The 7,392-nt window shown below is 46.8% G+C and overlaps 1 pseudogene; it reads right to left on the bottom strand.

Moving 5' to 3' along the window:
• Positions 1–281: 281 nt before the first annotated feature.
• Positions 282–3,019, bottom strand: LOC139059514 (uncharacterized; annotated as a pseudogene).
• Positions 3,020–7,392: the final 4,373 nt, after the last annotated feature.

The following is a 7,392-nucleotide window of genomic DNA, read 5'->3' as shown; positions in this document are numbered from 1 at the left end:
CTCCCCGTGACAATACAGGAACTTTGGGTGCCGCATTTTGGGTCAACTGGCATGTGACACTATCTTTCACTGTTTGTTCAACGTCTTGCGTAAGGCGGGGCCACCACACGTGGCCTCTAGACAGCATTTTCATACATGCCATTCCAGGATGGCCTTCATTCAACAACGATAGCACTTTTCCGCGAAGAGACATTGGCACTATCACTCGATTTCCCCACGTCACGCATTCTCTGTCAACAGAAAGCTCACTTCGTCGCACAAAATATGGCACCAAAGCGTCATCAGACATTTTTGAAGGCCAGCCGACCTGCGTGTAAAACAACACCTTTGATAACAGCTTGTCTTTGCATGTTTCTCCTCTGTCTTCTGCCGAGAGTGGGAGCCAAAAACCTATGTACACGTCACACACGTCATCTGCGCACCCGCCACCTGTGTTCGGAAGCGGCAGGCGTGAAAGTGCGTCAGCGTTGCCGATATCCCGCGATTTGCGATAAACCCATTTGTAGTCATAAGCAGCAATCTGTAAGGCCCAACACTGCACGCGTGCCGCCGACATAGCAGGAATTGGCTTACCGCGTCCTAATAGCCCCACTAAGGGCTGATGGTTGGAGTAGATCCCAAATTTCCGCCCGAAAAGGTACTTGTGAAACTTCTTTAGCCCGCACACGACAGCCAGGGCTTCTTTTTCGATATGGGCCTACGCCTGCTCCGTTTTAGTCAGTGTCCTAGACGCAAAAGCGATTGGTCTTTCTTCAGATCCTTCCTTGTGAAAAAGGACTGCGCCTAAACCATGCGAAGACGCGTCCCAAACCAACCCTAGCTCCTTGGAAGGGTCATAGTAGGAGAGTATGGATGCACTGAGCAGCCAGCCGTTGGATTCTTTGATGGTTTTTCCTGCGGAAGCCGTCCATTTCCACTTAACATTCTCAACTAGCAAGTCATATAATGGTTTAAGCTGTGATGACATGTTCGGCACAAATTTGCCTAAGAAATTTAACAAGCCTAAGTAGGAGCGTAGCTCGTTCTTGTTTTTTTTGGCGTTGGTGCTTCCTTGATAGCGCGTACCTTGTCTTCTGAAGGACGGATACCTCTGTCATCAATCACATGAACCAAACAGGTCACCGCATTCACAAAAAAACTTGCATTTCTCCTTCCGCTATTTCACAGACGGTTCCCTGAACCATGTCAGCACAGCTTCGACCTTATTATAGCATTCTTCCATTGTTTCTCCTGCTATTAACACATCATCAAGATAACATGAAACTCTGTCTAAACCCTTTAACATGTCATTCATCACTGCTTGGAAAATAGACGGAGCACTTGTTATTCCGTACGGCATACGAGTGTATCGAAAAAGGCTTAGGTGGGTGTTCACAGTGACCAAAGGTTGCGAATCAGGGTGCAGTTGCAATTGTTGGTACGCTGTAGAAAGGTCAAGAACAGTAAAACATTTGCATCCGTGCAGCGTGACAAAAACATCTTCCAACGTTGGCAAAGGGTAATAATCGGTTCTCAGACAACGGTTTACAGTCCCTTTATAGTCTCCGCATATGCGAACTTTGTTGTTACCCTTGGGTACGACTACCAGGGCCGTAGCCCAATCGCTTTGCTGAACACGCACCAGTACTCCCGATTCCACTAGTGAATGCAATTCCTGTGCTACGGCGTCCCTGAGTGCAAATGGCACAGGTCAATGCTAGCAGAAAACAGGTGTACTGCTGTCTTTCAGCACTAAGTTCACCGAAGTGTCAGCTATCAGTCCTAGTGCCGGTTCAAACACTTCCGAAAATTTTTCGGTGACAGCGGCTGATTTATCAAGACCGATATTACGCACGCTCGTCCAATCCAGCTTCAAACCTCTAGCCAATTACGTCCCAACAACAAAGTGTTACACATTTGTGGTGTTTGGACTACAATTGAAGGCAAGGTCGCTGTTTGACCATTGTGCTCTACGCGCACCGTCAGCTTGCCTGTAATTGCCAGCAGGACACCTCCGTACGTTTTTAGCCGTAAACTGCAACTTTCTAGAGGTAAATCCGACCAACATTGCCGGTACATCTTTTATGGTAAGATAGACACAGATGCTCCTGTGTCAACTTGCATTTTGACATTCCTACCTGCCACCCTAACTTCCACAGTGTAGCTACCGTCATTACTGTTACATGAAAAAATATGACTCAGCAAAATATCGTCTTCACCACTTATACTGTCCGAGTCACAGGAGCCTTCTAAATCAGTGCTCTCTTCAAGGGCGTGTACCGAACGTGGTGTCGTTCTGCAGACCCTTGCCAGGTGTCCCACCTTTTTGCAGGCCCGGCATCGATATTTGTGAAGGGGGCAGATTGCAGCGGTGTGCGTTGATCCGCAACGGAAACAGTCAGTTGACTCGACTTGCCGCTCCGTGTTCTTGCTCCCTACCCGTCTTGTTCATGCGGTGGCCTCGGGTTTTCTTAGTTGGGGTTGCTGGACCAAGTTCACCTCGCTGGGGTCTTTAGGATGAATCTTTTTTGTTTCAGTGCGAGCGAGTTTCCCCACTTTTGGCACGGTCATAAGCAGCTTGGAACGCCTAGGTACTCTTCGTCAGTAGCTCAGCTTGTGCTGTTTCGTTTCTCAGACTGGCCACGAACCTATCCCGCAAAGCGTCATTCAGGAATTGCCCGAACTCACAGGATGCAGCCAACATTTTCAGTTCTAATGCAAACGTAGCAACTGGTTCGTTTTCTTGCTGCGACCTACGGTTGAACCGGAACCTTTCCGCTATCACCAAGGGCTTCGGTGAATAGTGCCCTTTGAGAGCCCTGACCAGTTTGTCGTATGTTTTGGCTTTGGGCTTCACTGGGACCAACAAATTCTTCAACGTGCGGCAGGTCTGTTTTCCAATGGCCGTCACAAAAGCGGATACCTTCAAGTCGTCGCTGACCTCGGTGGCACGGATGTAGTGTTCAAAGCGTTCCACATAACATTCGAAGTCTTCATCTTCCTCCTCCGTGAACGGCTCGAAGCGGCCGAAGGAACCCATGCTGTGGTAGTCCGCCTAGACACCTGCTGTTCCCAAACTGTTGGAGCCGCAACCAGCGCTTTAGCCGGGCCTGGTTATCATCCGCTATGAGAATACTATCTTCGTCGCCACTGTTGTGTCTCCAAGTACGCAGCAGCCTACTTGCAAGAACAAATATTTATTGCCATTTGCAATACAACGGAAAAGAATCACAAGGGACTTACGTGGCCGTCTTATATAGCTATACAGTGCCACTAATCAGTGACGTCACAGACACACACACACAACCACGTGCGCTCTATCTAAGATACACAATTCAGGACTTCAGTGACGTCAGAGTGCCACTACAGGTTTTATCTAAGAGGTGATGACACAACAATGGCCATCCAAGATTATTTGGAGGGGGCCCTCGTAACTTCATCTCAAACCAAGCCTGTTTACCATCATGTTTACACAGATTCCCTGGCTGCCCATCAGGCTGCCAGGGAATCTGTGTAAACATGATGGTATTCACACAGATCCCGTACTGCACAAACTGCGGCACCAGGCACGCCTGCTCCGCGAATGCGGTCACGATGTTACCATTCACTGGGTCGCTGCGCGATGCGGTATCCCAGGAAACGAGAAGGCTCATAGACTGGCGCGCGCTCATCTCTCTACCGCACTAGCCAGAGCCTCCGATAATCCTTATCCTCACCTAGCTACCACACCTGAGGTACCAGACCCTATGGCAGACAAGCACGCGACCAAACAACGACGTGCCGCCTACCTCGCAGCAGTGGGCAATCCACTCTCTATACCGTCACTCCCACCAAAGGTATTCACACGGCGAGAGTCAGTCTTGCTTCGGAGAATCTAGACAAGCACCCTCCTTACTCTTCACTTGTTGAACTGTTTCCACAAGGGTGGCACACCACCACCCGTAATTGGGTTCTCTTCCATGTGCACATGTCATGCTGATCTAAACCACCTTTGTTGGGAGTGCCCCCTCTACATCCCACCAAGGCTTCGAGCCCTGGCCACCATACAGCGGGGACCCTGGCCTTCTTCTCTCGGGACTTGAGCTTGATCGGATACCACGTCTCCGCACCATGCCATCGAGCTCTGGCGAGCACTGCTGCTGTTCCTTCAGGACCCTTCAGCACCACCCGCCGGATATCGGCTCTGCGACAGCCACAAGCGTCAAGCGGTCCCCACATAGCTGCCTCCAGGACGTTCATTAATAAAACGGAGGCAGGCTTACCCTTCCCCTTTTGCAATAACACCCCTCCTCTTTCCACCGCAGCGTCTTCGGCGCATTTTAACGTGGAATAAACGTGGTTTCATTCATTCATTAGCTTTGTTCGCTTGAGTACAGAGCGGCCAACCCGCTTGTATACCCCGTCGACGGTATCGCGCCGATGGCGAACGGGTGACAAGCAGCGACAATTATATTTTTTCGTAAACAAGCAATGTTCAGAACATGATAATTTCCTATATTTTGAAAATTAATTTATTCAAATGAATATACCGAAAAAAATTCGTGCTAAATGAAATGTTAAGGAGTATGACGTGGTCTACACTTGCGCATGCTTTAGCTAAATCAAGGGTCACTAACGCTGCATACTGGTGACTGTGTCGAGCAAGCTTAATACATCGCTTTAAATCGACACTAACCCTGGCATGATACAAGATGTGGACGTGCTCGACAAGGTGCACTGCAGTGACCACAGGATGGTAAGAACTCTAATTAGCCTAGACCTGAGGAGGGAACGGAAGAAAGTGGTACATAAGAAGCCGATCAATGAGTTAGCGGTAACAGCGAAAACAGAAGAATTCCAGATCAAGCTACAGAACAGGTATTTGGCTTTAACTCAGGAAGAGGACCTTAGTGTTGAAGCAATGAACGACAATCTTGTGGGCATCATTAAGAAGTTTGCAATGGAAGTCGGTGGTAACTCCGTTAGGCAGGATACAAGTAAACCATCGCAGGATGCGAAAGAACTGATCAAGAAAAGCCAATGTATGAATGCCTCTAACCCTACAGCTGGAATAGAACTGGCAGAACTTTCGAAGTTAATCAACAAGCGTACGAGCGCTGACATAAGCAAGTATAATATGGATAGAATTGAACATGCTCTCAGGAACGGAGGAAGCCTAGAAGCAGTGAAGAAGAAACTACGAATTGGCAAGAATCAGATTTATGCGTTAAGAGAAAAAGCCGGCAATGTCATTACTAATATGGATAAGATAGTTCAAGTGGCTGAGGAGTTCTATAGAGATTTATACAGTACCAGTGGCACCCACGAGGATAATGGAAGAGAAAATAGTTTAGGAATTCGAAATCCCACAGGTAACGCCGGAAGAAGTAAATAAAGCCTTGGGAGATATGTAAAGGGGGAAGGCAGCTGGGGAGGATCAGGTAACAGCAGATTTGTTGAAGGATGGTGGGCAGATTGTTCTAGAGAAACTGGCCACCCTGTATATGCAATGCCTCATGACCTCGAGCGTACCGGAACCTTGGAAGAACGCTAACATAATCCTAATCCATAAGAAAGGGGACGCCAAAGACTTGAAAAATTATAGACCGATCAGCTTACAGTCAGTTGCCTACAAACTATTTACTAAGGTAATTGCAAATAGAATCAGGAACACCTTAGACTTCTGTCAAGCAAAGGACCAGGCAGGATTCCGTAAAAGGTACTCAACAATAGGCCATATTCACACTATCAATCAGGTGATAGAAAAATGTGCGGAATATAACCAACCCTTATAATAGCTTTCATTGATTACGAGAAAGCGTTGGATTCTGTCGAAACCTCAGCAGTGATGGAGGCATCACGGAATCAGGGTGTAGACGAGCCATATGTAAAAATACTGAAAGATATCTATAGTGGCTCCACAGCCACCGTAGTCCTCCATTAAAGAACCAACAAAATCACAATAAAGATAGGTGTCAGGCAGGGCGATACGATCTCTCCAATGCTATTCACAGCGTGTTTACAGGAGGTATTCAGAGCCCTGGACTGGGAAGAATTGTGATAAAAGTTAATGGAGAATACCTTAGTAACTTGCGATTCACTGATGATATTGCCTTGCTTAGTAACTCAGGGAACCAATTCCAATGCATGCTCGCCGGCCTGGAGAGGCAAAGCAGAAGAGTGGGTCTAAAATTAATCTGCAGAAAATTAAAGTAATGTTTAACAGTCTCGGAAGAGAACAGCAATTTACAATAGGTAGCGAGGCACTAGAAGTGGTAAGGGAATACATCCACTTAGCGCAGGTAGTGACGGCAGATCCGGATCATGAAACGGAAATAATCAGAAGAATAAGAATGGGCTTGGGTGCGTTTGGCAGGCATTCTCAGATCATGAACGGCAAGTTGCCATTATCCCTCAAGAGAAAAGTGTATAATAGCAGTGTCTTACCAGTACTCACCTACGGGGCAGAAACCTGGAGGCTTACGAAAAGGGTTCTACTCAAACTGAGGATGACGCCACGAGCTACGGAAAGAAGAATGATGGGTGTAACGTTAAGGGATAAGAAAAGAGCAGATTGCGTGAGGGAACAAACGCGAGTTAATGACATCTTAGTTGAAGTCAAGAAAACGAAATGGTTATTGGCAGGACATGTAATGAGGAAGGAAGATAACCGATGGTCATTAAGGGTTACGGACTAGATTCCAAGGGAAGGGCAGCGTAGCAGGGGGCGGCAGAAAGTTAGGTGGGCGGATGAGATTAAGAAGATTGCAGGGACGACGTGGCCACAATTAGTACATGACCGGGGTTGTTGAAGAAGTATGGGAGAGGCATTTCCTTGCAGTGGACGTAACCAGGCTGATGATGATGAAATGGACATGTCCGCAACTTATGAAGCATCCGTGTCGGCTGTAACCTCAAACACCTCAAAGCATAGTTTCTTCGTCACGTGTCGCACTGACCCATTAGGGGGAATTACCCATGTATCCGACGGTAAAAGAATAGAGCGAAGGCGGATAGAGAAACATCTAAGCGAAAAAGTAAACCAGGGTGAGACAGAGACATAACGTTTACGCTAATTAGGAAATGGATTTACCTGGTATATATAGAGATAAATATAATTGTAAGTATAACCAAACACCAATATTATTCTTATTTTCTTGGTGGTAGTAGAATAAATTCGAACACACAATTGGCGTCTTCATGAGCTATCCAATTATTAATTTCAACAAATAATATGCCAGATTTCTGTGTCGCACAGATAGTCGCAAATTCTCATGAATATTTTCTTGTCGCGAACGCGCAGTGAAGAAGGCCTGAAGGAGAGGATATATTGAGTAATTTAACAAATACCCAATTTCCAGAATGACAGTTCGTATTCGTTCCTGTTATTTAACTTGAGAAGCATGCTTATAGAAAGTGGTCAATTGTTTCAGG

The sequence above is a fragment of the Dermacentor albipictus genome, chromosome 4 (genome assembly GCF_038994185.2).
Source record: "Dermacentor albipictus isolate Rhodes 1998 colony chromosome 4, USDA_Dalb.pri_finalv2, whole genome shotgun sequence".
Lineage (NCBI taxonomy): Eukaryota > Metazoa > Arthropoda > Arachnida > Ixodida > Ixodidae > Dermacentor > Dermacentor albipictus.
The sequence above is the reverse complement of the archived record's forward strand: the minus strand, read 5'-3'. Positions and strand labels throughout refer to the sequence as shown.